Source organism: Mixophyes fleayi, chromosome 12 (genome assembly GCF_038048845.1).
Source record: "Mixophyes fleayi isolate aMixFle1 chromosome 12, aMixFle1.hap1, whole genome shotgun sequence".
Classification (NCBI taxonomy): Eukaryota; Metazoa; Chordata; class Amphibia; order Anura; family Limnodynastidae; genus Mixophyes; species Mixophyes fleayi.
This window is the reverse complement of record NC_134413.1, coordinates 67,174,259-67,195,041: the sequence shown is the minus strand read 5'-3', so window position 1 is coordinate 67,195,041 and position 20,783 is coordinate 67,174,259. Positions and strand designations below refer to the sequence as shown.

Genomic DNA, 20,783 nt, shown 5'->3' with positions numbered 1-20,783 from the left:
AATAAAAAGGGGAGAGAAAGACTAATTAAAAAAAAAGGGGAGAGAAACACTAAAAAAAAAAGGGGAGAGAAACACTGATTAAAAAAAAAGAGGGATAGAAGCACTAATTTTTTTAAAATAGGTCCTTCAACTTTCCAGGATCCGGACAAGCCGCAACTATAGAAAGCAGCAGTCACAGGTGGTGAAAGTGAGAAGAACAGGTAGGAGAGAGCAGCAGAGTGTGTGAAATGTTGTGATTCTAGTAGGGACAATGTCACTTTTTGGTGAGTGTTGTGCCCAATGTAAGGTGCTGGCCAAGACTGAACTGTTTGTGTACACACTGCATTCTTTGTATACTACACTGTGGTGCTAGATGTCTTAAAAGTCAGGAGTGCTGGGACATATGTGACACTCTGGTGAATTCAGGACCTAGTGATTTTGATGTGCTAGCCCCGCCCCAACGGCGCATTGCCATGTCCCCAAATGTATGACCACACCCCCAAAATTTGACCTTTCCTTGCCCTGCATATCAGTTCCCTCTGTTTCTATTCACCTGTCAATTCTGACTCCTGGACCCCCGATATACAGCTGTAACCTCTGCACCCTCTCCATCACAGGAATGCTCTCTGTATAGTATGGCAGTCACAGGAATGCTCTCTGTATGGTATGGAGGTCACAGGAATGCTCTCTGTATGGTATGGAGGTCACTGGAATGCTCTCTGTATAGTATGGTGGTCATAGGAATGCTCTCTGTAAAGTATGGTGGTCATAGGAATGCTCTCTGTATAGTATGGAGGTCACAGGAATGCTCTCTGTATAGTATGAAGGTCACAGGAATGCTCTCTGTATGGTATGGCGGTCACAGGAATGCTCTCTGTATGGTATGGAGGTCACAGGAATGCTCTCTGTATAGTATGGTGGTCATAGGAATGCTCTCTGTATAGTATGGTGGTCATAGGAATGCTCTCTGTATAGTATGGTGGTCATATGAATGCTCTCTGTATAGTATGGTGGTCATAGGAATGCTCTCTGTATAGTATGGTGGTCACAGGAATGCTCTCTGTATGATATGGCGGTCACAGGAATGCTCTCTGTATAGTATGGAGGTCACAGGAATTCTCTCTGTATAGTATGGTGGTCATAGGAATGCTCTCTGTATAGTATGGTGGTCATAGGAATGCTCTCTGTATAGTATGGAGGTCACAGGAATACTCTCTGTATGGTACGGAGGTCACAGGAATGTTCTCTGTATGGTATGGATGTCACAGGAATGCTCTCTGTATAGTATGGTGGTCATAGGAATGCTCTCTGTATAGTATGGTGGTCATAGGAATGCTCTCTGTATAGTATGGTGGTCATAGGAATGCTCTCTGTATAGTATGGTGGTCATAGGAATGCTCTCTGTATAGTATGGAGGTCACAGGAATGCTCTCTGTATAGTATGGAGGTCACAGGAATGCTCTCTGTATGGTATGGCGGTCACAGGAATGCTCTCTGTATAGTATGGAGGTCACAGAAATGCTCTCTGCATCGTATGGTGGTCATAGGAATGCTCTCTGTATAGTATGGTGGTCAAAGGAATGCTCTCTGTATAGTATGGTGGTCATAGGAATGCTCTCTGTATAGTATGGTGGTCATAGGAATGCTCTCTGTATGGTATGGTGGTCACAGGAATGCTCTCTGTATGGTATGGTGGTCATAGGAATGTGTTCTGTATAGTATTGTGGTCATAGGAATGCTCTCTGTATAGTATTGTGGTCATATGAATGCTCTCTGTATAGTATTGTGGTCATAGGAATGCTCTCTGTATAGTATGGTGGTCACAGGAATGCTCTCTGTATAGTATGGTGGTCACAGGAATGCTCTCTGCATAGTATGGTGGTCATAGGAATGCTCTCTGTATAGTATGGTGGTCATAGGAATGCTCTCTGTATAGTATGGTGGTCATAGGAATGCGTTCTGTATAGTATTGTGGTCATAGGAATGCTCTCTGTATAGTATTGTGGTCATAGGAATGCTCTCTGTATAGTATGGTGGTCACAGGAATGCTCTCTGCATAGTATGGTGGTCATAGGAATGCTCTCTGTATAGTATGGTGGTCATAGGAATGCTCTCTGTATGGTATGGAGGTCACAGGAATGCTCTCTGTATAGTATGGTGGTCATAGGAATGCTCTCTGTATAGTATGGTGGTCACAGGAATGCTCTCTGTATAGTATGGTGGTCACAGGAATGCTCTCTGTATAGTATGGTGGTCATAGGAATGCTCTCTGTATAGTATGGAGGTCACAGGAATGCTCTCTGTATAGTATGGAGGTCACAGGAATGCTCTCTGCATAGTATGGTGGTCATAGGAATGCTCTCTGTATAGTATGGTGGTCATAGGAATGCTCTCTGTATAGTATGGTGGTCACAGGAATGCTCTCTGTATGGTATGGAGGTCACAGGAATGCTCTCTGTATAGTATGGTGGTCATAGGAATGCTCTCTGTATAGTATGGTGGTCACAGGAATGCTCTCTGTATAGTATGGTGGTCATAGGAATGCTCTCTGTATAGTATGGAGGTCACAGGAATGCTCTCTGTATAGTATGGTGGTCACAGGAATGCTCTCTGTATGGTATGGCGGTTACAGGAATGCTCTCTGTATAGTATGGAGGTCACAGGAATGCTCTCTGTATAGTATGGCGGTCACAGGAATGCTCTCTGTATAGTATGGCGGACACTAGGAGGCTCTTTATATTGTATGTGTGTGTGTGTATATATATATATATAATAATTTCGTGTGATGGTGATAAGGGGGCACAATGTGATGAAGATGGCTCCATGGCACGGTGTGATAAAGAAGAAACTGTGATGGAGGGCACAGTGGGATGAAGTAGAGTGTGATACAGATGGTACCGTTACAATTATGTTTTAATTTGTTTCAGTGAGTTTTATTTAAAAAAACAATTAATTTTTTATACAGCTAGCATCTGACAGCTGCATTTAAAGTACTTTGATTCTATGGAGGCTTATTACATAAAGATCCTTACAAAGCCAGACCGTGAAGAATGGGGAGGGAGGGGTTTCAGTGCGGTTTAGAACTTGTAAAGCGCTAGCCACGCCCCCACAGTAGGTTGACCACTCGACTAGTGACACTCCCACTTAGATGGGGGGCGCCGGTGCCCTGTCTCGCCCAGGGCACTAAAATGTCTAGTTACGGCACTGGTAGGGGCTATTAAGGTTATACAGCGGGGCTACTAATAAAATGTGTGGATTATGAATGTAATGTGGGTCTATTTATGTGAGTTGGTGCAGGCTACAAAAGTTATATAGTAGGGCTGTTAATGTAAAGTGGCTGCTGAAGACAGCTTTCTATGTAATGTAACGACTATGGGCCTGATTTATCAAGATACACAAAACAAATGTATTGTGCGTTTTTTTTTTTATATGCACATTATCCATATTTTGGGCATACACACGTCCCTATTCAACAAGGAGCGAATCTGAAAATACGTCTTTTGATGAGTACAGATCTAGGTCCGCACTGCTCTAACAGACAAGATACTACAGGATACGTCCAATATACATGCGTAATATCAAATCACAAAAGAACGCACTGAAAATTCACTCTTCAGTTAATGTCATCTGCTAACAATATAATCCATACTTGCCAACTTTCCCTCCTTGGCTTCAGGGAGATCCCGGGGGAGGTGAGCGTACGGGGGCGGGGCTTGATGAATCGCATCATTTTGGCACCGCCCCTTAAACGATTGTCAAAATTTTGCCCAATTACAACAGGGGGCTGGACTAAGATGACACGATATTTGCATCATTAAGCCTCGCCCCCCCCCAAATATCTATTGCAGGGGTGAGAATCGAGAGGTTGCCCTGCTCTCCCAGGAGCCTGGAAGGTCTCCCAGAAATGCGGAGTCTCCTGGACATTCCGGGAGAGTAAACAACTGTAAACAAGAATAGCAGCTAATGAATCTCTAGAGACTGAAGTGTCTTTTACATTTCTGTCTCCATTACTTAAGTCATGTTGTCTTACCTGTCAGTCTTTAATTAAATCTTGGTCTCCATGAAAATGGCCACCTACATAGGCATCAATACATGGACATAGGACACAATTTCTGAACTGTGTCATCATGCCACAGATGGCGAAGCCAACCACGTCTTGTACTGGCTCAGCATCAAGGAGAATGCCAGACTCTTCAGGGAGTGAGGGAGATCACCCCTAGTTCAGGGAGTCTCCCTGACATTCAGGGAGAGTTGGCAAGTATGATATAATCATTAATGAAAAAATATTTAAAAAATATATTCTTCCCCCCATAAAATATGTTAAGATGTTTCTAATATCTACGGTACATAAAATATATTTTTACATTTGCTCCTGTCTCCTCCCTGTTCTGCCCATGAAATAGTAAGAATGTAGTATGGGTCCTTTGTGCTCGAAGATGATTTGGACATTGCTGTGTTCTCTGGCATATGGCTCTTTACTGAGCATGCACAGAGCGATTTTCACACAAAAACCGACATATATCCGCATTTACGTGTCTTAATGAATCAGGCCCTATGTATTTAATGTATCAGCAGATTGGGGCTAATACTTTCATATGGATCCTCTTTATTAAATGTGGGGGCTATTAATGTAATGTGGGGTCTGTTAAGGTGATAAGGCACTATTTATTAAATAAAGTTGTTGTTGATTTAATGTTGGGTCTGGTTGTGAGACGGAGGCCTATATGCAGCTGTACAAAATAGACGAGCATGAAGAAAGAGCAGTGAGCACTTAGTACTTAGCATCTATAGTTTTACAGGATGTTTAAGCCTATTTAACAAGGTGGTGGTACTTGTTCCACCGCGCTATCTGTTCTGTTATCGCCATCTCAGGATAGTAATAACAGATAAAACTCATTTGAAAATTCTTTATCTGAATAAACCATTTTTTAATGTGAAAAAGTTTTCAATTTTTTTTTTTTTACCTATTTTTATAATTTTTATTTATTTTTTTGAAAACTGAAACTTAAAAGAATGACCTGGGCATTCAGTTCCACCGCGTATGTGCAAGCTAGCCGGCTCACCCATGTGCCTATTGCCAGAGGCTGACCCTGCAAAGTAGTAAGTTAAATCTTACCACTCCGTGTCCGTATCTTCAGGGCAGCTGGCCACTGCCAGGCTGGACCGGCGAAAAGTTTTTTTTTTTACAAATTGCGGTGATCAGTCAATCAAAAGCCTTATTGCTGATAAAGGACTCTTGAGAGATAGACTTATGATTATATTAGGTGAAACACCGACTTCATTACAGGGTTTTCTGATCCTATGGCATCTGGCTTTGGACAGCCCAAGGTAGTCAGGTCCTCATTATAAAAGATTCACTGTACTCTATGCAAATGTTTACAATTGATAATCAATAGCATCTGGGTGTTAGTGATGTCATCTGTCCCGGTTAGCTTGGCGTTCTATGCTGTTTAATACTAGTTGGTACTTATATGCTTGAACATAGGACTTAAAAAAGTTAAAACACTGTCTGATGAACTATAATAATGAACTGGCTTATAAATGCCCTTCTGTAACTTTTACTAAGTGCATTACTTTATCATGCTGGTTCCTTTCTATTAGAGATGCTCAGACTCGGTTCCCCAAGAACCGAACATACCCAAACTTAGCAGATCCGGCTCGGTACTGTCACGCGCCCTCGGAATTGAAAACGAGGCAAAACGTCATTGTTACGTTGTCGGATCTCGGATCTCGCAAGTTTTGGATTCCTTTTTAAGATCCAACATAAAGGTGGGTGGGAGGGCCAAAAGACAATTCCATCTTGCACAACTTTTCTTTTCTGCCGCTGCTGTGTGGCAATGTGTCCTAGATGTGCTAGGAACTGCCGTGTGTTTGTGTCATTGCTCTATCGCTTACCATCCAGCCAGGTCGCTGCAGTATTTGTCCGAAAGTGTAAGAGAATAATATTGTGAACTGTGAGGTGGTCAAAATTGACTGCAAATGACTTTAAATTAGTGTTATTGAGGTTCATAATAATGTAGGAACAAAAAAAAGAGCAAAATTATGTGATTTTAGCATATTTTAGGATTATTTCTAAAAAAATACAAATCCAAAACCAAAACCAAAACACGACGCCAGTTTTGCCAAATTCAAAACCAAAACATGAAGCTAATCCAGATCCAAAACCAAAACCAGTTCACGGGGGTCAGTGAGCATCTCTACTTTCTATGCTTTTCAGCACCTCTCTGTATTATCAAGCAGAGTAGTTTATTTTTGTTAACCCTAGACTGTAGACACAACACAGAATCCAACTTTCTTTCCAATGGAAAAAGAAAATGAACAAAACAGGCAAAACAAAGGCATGGCTGAAACACACAGAACGGTAAACTGTGTATCTGGCAAAAGGTGAAGAAGGGCATGCCCAAGCCAATCAATTAGAGTCATCTGATGGTGGACTATAAGTGCATTTGAAATATCTGTATATATCATACCACATTCAGTAGCTATTACCCAAGCTGCATCTGACATCCTTACCCTTACTGCTTTATTGTGTCATATTTCACATGTGTAAGTCTAATATATGACAACTGTTCTTGTTTATGTGCAAACACAGATGTCCTCACACTATTTGGCAGATCATGTGCACCCAATGCACCGTCTTGTGGAGTATCTGGGAGTGTGACCTCAACGCAACGGGCTCAGCTAGCCACGTCCTGCTGTAACAGCGACAACTGTGATCCGGCACCGCTCCAATGTACGTGAGCTCGCTTTGACTTTATCTACCGTTACTTATTAACAGGGTTTGATACTAAAATGTAACAGTAAAAAAGTTTCCAATTAGCTGTCATGCAATTAAAGGTTACACAATATAATGTTGTAACACTGAGCCCTATTCATTACCTCCAAAGTATCTCTCCCTCCCTCCCTCCCGCACTCTCTCACTTTCTCTCTCTCTCTCTTTCTCTATTTCCCACTTTCTTTCTCTCTTTCTCTTTTTTTTTCTCTCTCTCTCTTTCTCTCCCTTTCATTTTTCTCTCTCTCGCTCTCTCTTTTTCTCTCTTTAATTCAGTCTCTTTTTCTCTCTCTAATTCGCTCTCTCTCCTTTTCTCTCTTTCTTTCTCTCCCTTTCTCTCTCTCTCTCCCTCTCTCTTTCTCTCTCTCTCTTTTCTTCTCTCTCAATTTTCTCTCTCCCGCTCTCTCTTTTTCTCTCCCTCATCCGCTCTCTCTTTTTCTCTCACTTCTGCCCTCTTTCTCTCTCTCTCCCTCTCCCTCTCTTTTTCCTCTCTCTCTCTCTCTCTCTCTCCTTTCTCTCTCTCTCTTTCTCTCTCCCCCTATCTCTCCCTCTCTTTCTCTCTCCATCTCTCCCTCTTTCTCTCTCTCCCTCTCTCTCCCCCTCTCCCCTTTCTTCTTCCCCTCTCTCCCCCTCTCTCTCTCTTTCTCTCTCCCCCTATCTCTCCCTCTCTGTCCCCCCTCTCTCTCCCCCTCTCTCTTTCCCTCTCTCTCCCCATCTCTCTCTTTCTCTCTCTCCCCCCTCTCTCTCTCCCTCTCTCCCCTCTCACTCTCCCCTCTCCCTCTCCCTCTCTCTCTCTCTCCCTCTCTCTCCCCCTCTCCCTCTCTCTCTCTCACTCACTCACTCCCTCTCTTCCTCCCTCTTATGAATCCACCAACTCTTTCTATATTTGTACTTTTTCAATATAATTAAATCCTATACAGATTGCCAAATCGCCCAATTTAAGGGCGCATTGCAAAATACATAACATGTTACTTCTCAATAAAATAAAGCATTTTCTAATTCAGCATATACGTAGAAGCAGCAAAGGATCTGAAATATTTTCACCTACACCTAAATGTTCAAAAATTATTGCAAGATGTGTGTCTAATACATCCGTAAAGATGCCTGTAGATATTTCAAAAACTTATGTGACTCAAAGCAAAAAAAATGCAGTTATTTTTAGGGATGTGCACCGGCGACTTTTGAGGTCTCGTGTTTTGTGTTTTGGATCCGGATTTTCGTTATTTTTGAGGTTCGGATTTGTCTCGCAAAACACTTGACGAAAGGTCTCGGTTCGGATTTAAGGTATTGGATTCGGATTTTTTTGGAAAAAAACATAAAAAGTTTAAAAATCAAGTTTTTGGGCTTATTTTCACTCCTAGGCTATTATTAACCTCAATAACATTCAATAACAAGCATTTCCACTAATTTACAGTGTATTGTGAACACCTCACAATATAGTTATTAGTCCAAAACGTTGCAACAAGGTATCTTTCTGGACTGCGTAGAGGAGTGGGTCACCACAATATATATTAAAAACCCTGAACTTTTATGATTCGCACCAATAATTGTACCTGGACTGCGTAGAGGAGTGGGTCACCACAATATCTTAAAAACCCTGAACTTTTATGATTCGCACCAATAATTGTACCTGGACTGCGTAGAGGAGTGGGTCACCACAATATATTAAAAACCCTGAACTTTTATGATTCGCACCAATAATTGTACCTGGACTGCGTAGAGGAGTGGGTCACCACAATATCTTAAAAACCCTGAACTTTTATGATTCGCACCAATAATTGTACCTGGACTGCGTAGAGGAGTGGGCACTGGGCACCACAATAAAATATATAAAAAACCTTCAACAGATCTGCATTACACTACACATACGGCTGCTCCTCCATCCTCTCCATCATATACATGTTGGAGTTTTAGCGTGTGACAACCTCTTGTTTTTGATAATGTCAGTGCATTTGGAATATTTTTCAATTTGCCCCACACCACTGAATGTACTTTATCTATGATACGCAATACGCATCTATCTATCTTGACTGCGTAGTGTGGTGGCCCCGGTACACAATTTGGTACCGAGGCCACAATATAATTAAAAAACCCTCCACGTGTCTGAATTCCACCAAACAAGTATCTGGACTGCATAGTGGGGTGGCCCCGGTACCCAATTTGATACCGGGGCCACAATACCTCCTCCAAACATGCTACAGACAATTCGTCATTGAGAGACCCCAGACAGACAGGGTCGAAGTGTTATTGTTTGACTTTGTAAACCCAAAAAAATGTCCCTGTTGCACTTGCACATAGTCGTGCAATGAAGACTGACTTTTTCATTTAAAGGCACGATCTTTAAAGTGTCAGAAAGAGAGAGAAGACACAGGAGAGGAGAGTTGTAGCTGGCGACCTGGGGTGGAAGCTCCCAGGCTCCCCCAGCATTGCCTGGAAGTCTGAGCGTGGTGACTGAGCCAGGGCAAGGAATGTGTGCCCTGGATGAGGGGGAGAACTCCATGCCACTATAGTGAACCCAAGAGAGAGGGGGACACTGCACATGGAAGAGGCCCTGGAGTGAGGGCTGCTACAAGAGGCATGGTAGCTGTAGTGTCAGATCCTGAGGCTGAGAGTACACAGAGTGACGTGTCAGAGCACAGGAGACATTATCCCCGCAGAGGAGGGATGAGCTGCAGTTGAGAGGTATGTTGTTGAAATAGGACATGCACACTTTAACAAACCAATCATTTCAGCGACAGGGCCTACCAAACAACTTTGACTGAAATGATTGGTTTGTTTGGGCCCCCACACCAAAAAAGCTATTCATCTCTCCCTGTACAGACTAAACAGGCTCTACTGAGGCAAGATGTCGTCCTCATCCTCAACCTCTGATTCCTCTCCCCCTACAGTGTGTACTTCCTCCTCATCACACATTATCAATTCGTCCCCGCTGGACTCCACAACCACAGGTCCCTCTGTAGTATCTGGAGGGCAGTGCTGTACTTCATTGAGGAATTGATTATTCATTTTTATAAACATCATTTTTTCAACGTTGTGAGGAAGCAACCTCCTTCGCCGCTCACTGACCAGGTTCCCCGCTGCACTAAAAACTCTTTCCGAGTACACACTGGAGGGGGGACAACTCAGGTAAAATAGAGCCAGTTTGTACAGGGGCTTCCAAACTGCCTTTTTTTCCTGCCAGTAACAATATGGACTGTCTGACATGTCTACTTGGATGGTGTCAGCAAAGTAATCATCCACAATTTTTTCTATTGTGACAGCATCCAATGCAGCGACAGTAGACATGTCTGCAATGGTTGGCAGGTCCTTCAGTCCGGACCAGATGTTATCAGCATCCCCGCCAGTGCCTCTTTTGGGAAAACTGAGCTTTTTCCTCGCAGCCATAGATGTGGAAGAAAATGAGGGTGGAGCTGTTGGCATGTCACGGTCCTCTTCAGAGGACAATCTCCTGACCAGCAGGTCTTTGCACCGCTGTAGACTTGTGTCCGCCGGAAACAGAGACACAACATACGCTTTAAACCGAGGATCGAGCACGGTGGCCAGAATGTATTCCTCTGACTTTAAAAGAGTGACCACCCTCGGATCCTGGCAAAGCGTACGAAGGGCTACATCCACAAGAGCTACATGCTTGGTGTAATCGCAATGGCTTACCAGCTCCTCCCTCACTTTCTCCAGCTGCTTCTGCAACAGCCTGATCAGGGGAATGACCTGACTCAAGCTGGCAGTGTCGGAACTGACTTCTCGTGTGGCAAGTTCAAATGGCTGCAGAACCTTGCACAACACGGAAATCAGTCTCCACTGCGCTTGACTGAGGCGCATCCCCACTCCTTTGCCTATGTCGTAGGTGGCTGTGTAGGCCTGAATGGCCTTTTGCTGCTCCTCCATCCTCTGCAGCATATAGAGGGTGGAGTTCCAGCGCGTCACAACCTCTTGTTTGAGGTGATGGCAGGGCAGGTTCAAGCTTTTTTGATGTGCCTCTAGTCTGCGGTAGGCACTGGCTGAATGCCGAAAGTGTCCAGCAATTTTGCGGGCCACCGCAAGCATCTCCTGCACACCCCTGTCACTCTTGAGGTAATGCTGCACCACCAAATTAATGGTGTGGGCAAAACATGGGACGTGCTGGAAATTGCCCATATTTAATGCCCGCACAATGTTACTGGCATTGTCTGACACCACAAATCCCCATGAGAGTCTAAGTGGGGTAAGCCACTGGGAGATAATTTCCCTCGTTTTCTCTAATATGTTGTCAGCGTTGTGCCTCTTATTAAAGCCTGTAATGCACAATGTTGCCTGCCTTTGCATGAGCAGCCATTTTGTAGATGCTGCTACTGATGCAGCTGTTGCTGTTGCTGCGGAAGGGGATGCATCTACCCAGTGGGCTGTCACAGTCATATAGTCCTTCGTTTGCCCAGAACCACTTGTCCACATGTCCGTGGTTAAGTGGACAGTGGGTACAACCGCATTTTTAAGAGCACTGAGGACACTTGATCGTACTTCTCTGTACATTTTTGGTATCGCCTGCCTAGTGAAGTGGAATCTCGAGGGGATTTGGTACCGGGGACACAATACCTCCATCAACCCTCTAAATCCCACTCCACTGATGGCGGACACCGGGCGCACGTCTAACACCAACATTGCAGTTACAGCCGCAGTTATACGCTTTGCAATAGGGTGACTACTATCGTATTTGGTGGTCATGGCAAACGACTGTTGGACGGTCAATTGTTTGGTGAAAGACTTAGCGGTCTTACGACTTCCCCTCTGGGAAGATGACCGACTAACAGCAGCAACAGCAGCAGTGGCAGTAGTAGGCGTACCGCTGCAGGATTCCTCGGATGAATCCCGTATTGAGGAGGACTCAGTCTGGCTGCTGACTTGGGCTGCAGGACTGAATCTGATGGAGATTGTGGAGGAAGTTGACGAGGAGGGTGTTGCTGGTGTGTATCCAACTGGACCACGGGATTTAGGTGTCCCTGTACCGATGAGGGTCCTAGCCCCAGTTCCTGAACTAACCACTGAACTATGAAGGTTATTCAGGTGACGTATAAGGGAGGATGTTCCTAGGTGGGCAAGATCCTTACCCCTGCTTATTTGAGCTTTACATAAGCTACATATTGCCATACATTGGTTGTCTGGATTTGGATAAAAATAACTCCAGACCGAAGAGGTGCATTTTTTGGTCTTCTGACCAGGCATGACGATGGGCTTTTTCATCCCATGGACATCAGCTGTTTCCCCCCCTGGTGCCTCATTTACAATAACCACATCACCATCCTCATCATCAAGTTCCTCCACAGCGCCAGCTACATCATCAATAGCCTCCTCCCGAGCCACCTCTTCCCGTACAGTGATGGGAAGGTCAGGCTTGACAACCACCAACACCCTTGGACTCGCCTTGGTGATTTGTGATAATTTCTCTTTAGAAGGCAGAGTTGTTTGCTGTTTTGTTGCTGACAGCATAACTCTCTTCAATTTTTTGTAGGGGGGGGGAGGAGGAGGAGGGCTAAGATCCGTGGGTGAAGCTGAACCACTAGTCATGAACACGGGCCAGGGCCTAAGCCGTTCCTTGCCACTCCGTGTCGTAAATGGCATATTGGCAACTTTACGTTTCTCCTCAGATGATTTTAAGTTTCTCTTTTTGCTACTTTTTCTTAACTTGGGCTTTTTGGATTTAACATGCCCGGTACTACGAGATTGGGCATCGGCCTTGGAAGACGACGTTGATGGCATTTCATCGTCTATGTCATGACTAGTGGCAGCAGCTTCAGCATTAGGAGGAAGTGGGTCTTGATCTTTCCCTACTTTATCCTCCAAATTTTTGGTCTCCATTATATGTAGCACAAGATACTGCAGAATGTGTGAACTTGGTAATATTGCAGTACCAATGGACTTATACTGCTGGATTGGTTTTGCAAATTTGGTTATAATTATTATATTTATTTATTTTTTTAAAATTTTTATTTTTTTTTACTTTTTTCTTATTTTTAAAAAACTTGGGAATAGTGGGGAAATAACTATGCCCTTAGAAGCACAGAGCACAGGACACAGCACCACTGGACTGAACAGGACACGGCACAGGACACAGCAGCACTACGGAACTCAGCAGGACAGAGCACAGGACACAGCACCACTGGACTGATACTGCAGAATGTGTGAACTTGGTAATATTGCAGTACCAATGGACTTATAATGCTGGATTGGTTTTGCAAATTTGGTTATAATTATTATATTTTTTTATTTTTTTTTTAATTTTTTATTTTTTTTTACTTTTTTTTTATTTTTTAAAAACTTGGGAATAATGGGGAAATAACTATGCCCTTAGAAGCACAGAGCACAGGACACAGCACCACTGGACTGAACAGGACACGGCACAGGACCCAGCAGCACTACGGAACTCAGCAGGACAGAGCACAGGACACAGCACCACTGGACTGATACTGCAGAATGTGTAAACTTTGTAATATTGCAGTACCACTGGACTTTTACTGCTGAATGTGTGAACTTGGTAATATTGCAGTACCAATGGGCTTATACTGCAGGATTGGTTGTGCAAATTTTGTGGTAATTAAAAAATATTAAAGTAGTTTTTGGTATTTTTTAAAAAAACTTTTTTTTATTTTTTTAAACACAGGGGAATATTGGGGAAATAACTATGCCCTTAGAAGCACAGAGCACAGGACACAGCACCACTGGACTGAACAGGACACAGCACAGGACCCAGCAGCACCACTGACCTCAGAAGGACAGAGCACAGCACACAGCACCACTGGACTGATACTGCAGAACACAGCACAGCACAGCACAGCACAGCACTAAACAGCACTAAACAGCACAGAACTAAACAGCACAGAACTAAACAGCACAGAACTAAACAGCACAGAGGACCACCTAACACACCCTCCCTCTACCCTGATCAATGCCCGAGTGAAGATGGCGGCGACTAGCGGGGAATTTATAGGATCCGAGTATCGCGAGATCCGACAACGGGATTATGAGTCAGAGCCTCAGTTTCACTTTTGAATTTGGCGCCAATACCCGGATCTGTCTCGGATCCGACTCGGATCCGCAACGTTCGGGTGGGCTCGGATTTCAGAAATCCGAGTGCGCTCATCCCTAGTTATTTTATTGTGGTGCAATCTTCGATATATTAAATTATGAAAACACCATATTGGTACTCTTAAAACATCCAAGTGTATTGCTACCAGAAACATCAATTAAAAACAAGTGAAATAGATAAAAGTATAGCGAGTACTGTGAAACAAATGACTAAAAATATAATCAGGTGTCGCCTAAATAATAGTGGGGAATCACCAGAATTTACCAGTTGGTTCCTAGTAGAGAAATTGTTGTCTGTAAGAAAATATTTAGTATGACGAATGCCAGTCTCTGAACCAGAGTAGGGCTAACCGATATCAGGGAAATATTCCATTCAACTCCCACAGTCGATGGTATTGTGAGACTCCGAAAAACGAATAAAACGAAATCCGATAGAGTTAAAATAATATAAGCCAAACTATGACTTTTGGGCAACTGTAAAAGTAGGGGATAAAATTTGAGATTTTCTTAAGAACGAGTTTGTCCTTTTTAATGAATTTGTCAACACTGGTTAGGATATTAATATCATGTAATTCCTCTAAAGGTGGCTGTAGATCCTCAGGAGAGTGCAATATAGATTATCGGTTTCATCTATATCAGAATTCTGGGGGAGCCAATATCCAAGGGGTGAGAGAGATGAAAGTATAGGGAGTTGATTATTTTTTATTTCAGTATAAAATATATTACATAATAGATTTCTGGTGGAAAGGTACAAGCCCTTTACCTGTTCAAACCTGTCAAATGTGTCAACGATGACCCCTGACTAAGTAAGTCTAGATGTGACTGAGCCAGGTTTATATTAGATACACTAGTAATTATTATTTTGAAAGAAAATGAAGGTAACCAAGACAATTAAGTTTTTGCTATGGAAAGGGTTCAGAATGGAATCCATGGGGGTGTCCTTATAAAAGCTGCTTACAGATGGGATCTCTTAGTCCTAACTGAATTTATGTTTAGCAAAGTACCAATTGCAGTAAGTCAGAAAGAATGTGCAGCTGTCAGTGTTGATGTTCACTGCCACCTGCTGGTAATGCAGTGAATCCTCACAGAGGGGTTCTCAATCAAGCACTTTTTGCCACATATTTCTGATGGGGAGTATCTTTTTAGGGTAAACAGAACGTTTATATAAAAAAAATCTTCCCTGCCACACTTAATTTTGTGGTTTCGATAATTTCTTAGATGAGCTATTGGACTGACTCGGGGGTAGCACGCGACATGTCCCTGGGTCTTAGTAAGAGACATTGTCAGAAACCCTGTACCAGGGAGGGACAGGGGCGAAAGAACACCCCAGCCAAGACAGCAGACAGTGAATCACCTCCTGGAAGGGTGTCAAAATTTTGCCCAAGCATACCTGAATGACAGCGCCATCTGCAGCACAACATTGGAACAGCATCTCAAGCACATTATGTTACATATACGTGTGTGTGTGTGTGTATTTTTTATCTATTGTTTTTCATTTTTAAGTAGTCCTGGAAAATTTTCTTGGGCTTGAAACCAGTTGATCCGACATAGATCCCTCAGTAGGAGTCTTTTCTGTCTCCATCTCGGAATGTGTTCTATCCCTGTACACCACGGTGCTTACCTAGAGGTTCCAAAGCCGTCACCAACCCTCCCTGTGACCCCTGTAGTTTCAACACTGCTTTTGACATTTAAAAGTGAAGTATAAACTGACCAATTAATTCCTCTTTACTTCAAGTGCCATCCACTAACACACAGAAGAATGGAGTGACCTGTCCGACATGTACTTCTTCAAATACAGACAAGTGTGAGGTCAAGTGCACGGGCAATGAGAATAGATGTGCTGATGTCGGAATTACAGCACGTAAGTAAAATGAAATCAACAAAAGATACATTATAGTAAAACATGATGAGGTTGTGATGTCTTTTTTCCTGCAGTAAAAATAAGCATGTTTTGTTTAAAGAATATTTCCTATTGAAATGCATGGCATTTACCTAGAGGGTGTCAAACACAGATGTTGTCACTCCAGTCTTTCAACAACCACATTACGTTAGTCTCCCTCCACCGTTCCACCTCTCAAGTCCTAGGCAGTTGTAGGCAGCAGTTGCGTTCGGACATGACATGCGTTCGTTGGCATCAGGCCCGTTTCTGACCATGTTCAGAGCAATATCATGTAAGATATCATCATCATCATCATCATCATTTATTTATATAGCGCCACTAATTCCGCAGCGCTGTACAGAGAACTCATTCACATCAGTCCCTGCCCCATTGGAGCTTACAGTCTAAATTCCCTAATATATACACACACTCACACAAAGACAGACAGAGAGGGAGACAGACAGAGACTAGGGTCAATTTTTGATTGCAGCCAATTAACCTACCAGTATGTTTTTGGAGTGTGGGAGGAAACCGGAGCACCCGGAGGAAACCCACGCAAACACAGGGAGAACATACAAACTCCACACAGATAAGGCTATGGTCGGGAATTGAACTCATGACCCCAGTGCTGTGAGGCAGACGTGCTAACCACTAGGCCACTGTGATGCTATGCAAACAGTCGTACATCCGAACAGAGGCGGAACTGGCGAGCTGTGGGACCCAGTGCATGGTACCACTGCCCACAGCTCTCCAGTTCCCCGTGCAGTGGGCCCAATCATCTCCATGGGCCCAGGTGCACAGCACCTGCTGCAATAATGGTAGTTCCGCCCCTGCGTCCCAACATGGATCAGGCCCTTTACGAACAATGGATGCCAGTTTAATGCAGTGCCCATATGACCTTTACATATAAACAATATGATATTGTCCAGGTCCCTCACAAGTGGTCTTTGCTTCAAGAATTACATTTTAGAACAATTAAATGACATTATGTGCCTGAGTCATCAAGGAGAGCAAAGCAGAAAAAAGGAGTAACTTTGCACCTGGGCAAAACCATGTTGCATTGGAGGGGGAGGTAAATTTAAAATGGGAGGACAGATTTATAATTGGGGTAGGGCATGTCCTAGATCAACTTAAAATGTCAGTGTCAAAATAAAGCTATCAAGTATTTGTGTGCTAGATGAAAAAACAGCCAGTATTTAACTTATGTGCAAAATAATACACTAATGTGCACCCCTTGCACTGTAACATGGTTTGTCCAGGAGCAAACGTACTATTTTTTTTTCTGCTTTGCTCTCCTCAATGACATGCTTGTGGCGCTATGAGAAAACATCACCACTGCGTCACAAACTAAACTGCTGCATAGACTGTATGATTGCATTGTGTTCACTCTGTGATTTCGTTCACTAGGGAGAAAACAAAAAAAGACCCTACTCTGGACAGAAGGTCCATGTTACCTAATTGAGAGCCACACTGCATTAGATATACTCTAGGGGAGATTGTATCTAAATAACTATTATATTTCGACATAAGGTAGCGTTAAGAACAACAGATCTACTTGAGATTAAAAAAAAGCATAGTGGACGTTTAATCCAATATTTAATAATCAAAGATCTAATTGTGCTTAGCACACATCAACTACTAAATATTTGTGTTGGTAATACACACAGGTTAGTGTTGGAGAACATCTCTCTAAGCTTCTACCCTGTCATTCAGGGGTTCAAGTTGAGTTGAACGCATATTGCGTTTTTGGGGTATAGTATTTTTTTTTTTTTACATTTGAGCGTATTTTAAAACTAGTTCTTTGTGCCCTTGCACAGAAGTAAAACAGCATTATATGCCAAAAAAAAACACAATTTGCGTTCAACTCAACGAGTCCCTCAATGTCTAACTGAGGTTAACTGTAGTTAACCTCCTGTTTTATTTTACTTTTCCTTCCATGTGCATTAGAGGGGCCACCAGTTAGTGAAACAATGGAGCATAGCTGAAGATGGCCCAATCTGGAGAGTTCATAGAAGAGTAAAGAAAGCAAACTTTATCACCATCATCTATTTATATAGCGCCACTAATTCCACATTGCTGTACAGAGAACTCACTCACATCACTCCATTGGAGCTTACAGTCTAAATTCCCTAACATATACACACAGGCAGAGAGACTGACTAAGGCCAACCTGATAGCAACTAATTAACCTACAAGTATGGTTTTGGAGTGTGGGAGGAAACCAGAGCACCCGGAGGAAACCCACACAAACACGGGGAGAACATACAAACTCCACACAGATAAAGCCATGGTCAGGAATCAAACTCATGACCTCAATGCTGTGAGGCAGAAGTGCTAACCACTGAGCCACCATGCTGCCCCTTAGTCTTATGTCATTCCTTTGTGCATCAGACACCCTAATGTATCTGGAAATATATTTACGTATTGTTTTTAAAGAGCAATGAGTTGTAATTTTCTATGTCAGACTGCCAAAAACATAGTGGTTAAGACTTTACAACTGATACAAGGCATTCCAATCTGAAACAAAAGTGGCTAAGTGGTTAGTACTTCTGCCTCCGTCTGCTTTGCATCATCTCCCTTTTGAATGCTGCTTGCATCCTGCAGTCCCTGTTTGTTTTGCACTGTGCAGTATTTGTGTTCATTTTATGTGTTAGCAGCAGTACCTCTGATCACCAGAGGTGCTGCAATCGTGCCTGCCTCTTGTGCTTTAGGAGTTAACCTTCCTGTTCACTAATTATTCCTTGCACCTGGGTGTGTCCTTCTTATACTTGTCTCTCCCAGCATTCATTGCTGGTTATTGTTGTCCCATCCTGTTGTTCCTACCCTCTGCTGTGCTTGTGGTTTCATGCTGCCTGGATCTCTCCATATATCTGCTTACCTGCTATCTGGGAGCTCTCCATATTACCACTTTCCTACATCAGCCATCTACCCGGTATTTATTCCTGCATTTTCCTGTATATTCAGTATTACACCATCAGATTGTTATTCCAGCAATAAACTTCGTGTGTTTTCACCTCATTCCTGGCTCCTGAGCTGCACTTTGTATTTGAATCGTGACACATGGCCTTATCTGTGTGGAGTTTGTATGTTCTCCCCGTGTTTGTGTGGGTTGCCTCTGGGTCCTCCGGTTTCCTCCCACACTCTAAAAACATACTGGTAGGTTAATTGGCTTCTATCAAAATTGACCCTGGTCTGTCTCTCTTTCTCTCTCTGTGTGTATGTATGTTAGGGAATTTGGACTGTAAGCTCCAATAGGGCAGGGACTGATGTGAGTTATCTGTACAGCACTGCAGAATCAGTGGCGCTATATAAATAGCTGATGATGATGAATAGAAAGAGGTCTATTTGTCCTCATCTACACCATGGCTTATATTCTGTCTTACAGGTATAAATCAATTCATTGTTTACTCTGCTTTTTTACAGTGGGAACAAGTATTGATATGAGACTTCATGGCTGTGCTACTGAGTCAGTCTGCACTTTTGGAAATCATACATTTGACATTTCTGGTGTTGTCTACAATTTGGGAATCGTGTGCAATAGTGCTCCTACTATTTACCTTCAGCCCTGTTTCCTATTTCTGGCCTTTGTAATTTCCACATTAATAATAAATATAATGTTATAAGGAGCACTGTCTGAATTCCACGAAGGCTGTTGATCCTCTAGTGCTCACCGAAAGCTGATGAGTTTGCCCATTTTAAATACAAAATGTTTCCTTAAATTGACTCAAGAGTCATTTCATCACTCAAGTTTGAATGTCCCAGCACATTAAATTGTTCACCCGAGGGTTTTCAAAATTTGCAATGTAGGCGTGAGTTTGGCCAATGTTGTCATGGGTCCACAAGGCTTGTGAACTGACAATGCTTGGGTCTACCTTGAGCTAAAAGTAAAGAATCTGAGGGGAGAGACCCCTAACCTTGCAGGTATCCCTAGTGCTATGGGAGGAATACATAGAGCAAGGGATGTCCAAAAGTATATATCTACTTTAAGTGAGGAAGTTCTAATGCAGAAAGACAGGGTGTCCCAGAAGAAGACCAATGAGGAGGGTGATTGTAACTTTTTGAAGGCCCCTTCAACTACCCATCTTACTAAATGAATACAACATTTGTGTGGAGACAACCTTTTATCAATCTGCATTTATTTTTTGTCCATAAAATGACCATCACACAATTTATGAAGGGTTTCTCCTGCCATAACCCATTTAACGCTTCTTAACGCAGTTCCCATAGATTAATCCATGATTCCATGAGTGCCCAGTGATTGTGAAACTACAAGTACCAGCATACCCCTTCATACATACTTACATATACCTCCAAACTGTCCTGATTTTGTGGTCTGTCCCGTGCAGTCATAACTTGGTCTTCACTGCTGGTATGTTCTGCTTCATGCAGATATGGAAAGCAGAACCATGTTAATTTCAGAGTTAAATAGACATGGTGGGAGTTGGACGGCGGGCCTTGTGGCAATGCTGCCTCCGTGTCACGTCAGCAGTGAGGTGAGGAGGCGGGGCCTGAAACTTAGCCTATTGTGACTGGCAGCGGTCTTAAGCGTATGTGATTTGGGCATGGCATACGTGACCCTATGACAATTATTATTATTATTATCGTTTATTTGTAAGGTGCCACAAGGTTTCCGCAGCGCCGTACATGGTACAAACAGTAGACTATACAGGGTAAGACAGTACAGAACAATAAACACAAAGTACCAGTACTTCAGAAACTCCAGGCAGGCAAATACAGTAGAGACGGAGCGGAAGAACAGGTATGGAGACAGGAGGGAAGATGGGCCCTGCTCATACGAGCTCACATCCAATGATTTGCCTCGTACGCCCCTCCCTGTAAAATGTTGCGCAATAAAGGCTGTGTCATTTTTTTTCCCAAAACACTGTGTTATGTTGTTAATATTTTGGGGCACGGACCTCATCAGGGTTTGTTTCGGTTAAAAGGGGTGAAGTGCATACAGGATCAAAAATATATCATGCCTCCTTCCTAATATGGGAGACCTATGCAATGATATTACTTTCTTCAGTATGAAAAAGTCAAGGGAAAACAAAGCTGGTTTGTTAGATATCAACATAACAGTTTTAAAACGTATTTTAA

General features: G+C 43.0%; 1 long non-coding RNA gene across 1 annotated transcript; it reads left to right on the top strand.

The window, feature by feature from the left end:
- Positions 1-4,034: 4,034 nt before the first annotated feature.
- On the top strand, positions 4,035-15,633 carry LOC142109282 (uncharacterized). Its single transcript, XR_012680323.1, has 3 exons — positions 4,035-4,237; positions 6,572-6,712; positions 15,543-15,633. It is a non-coding gene; the product is annotated as an uncharacterized LOC142109282 (long non-coding RNA).
- Positions 15,634-20,783: the final 5,150 nt, after the last annotated feature.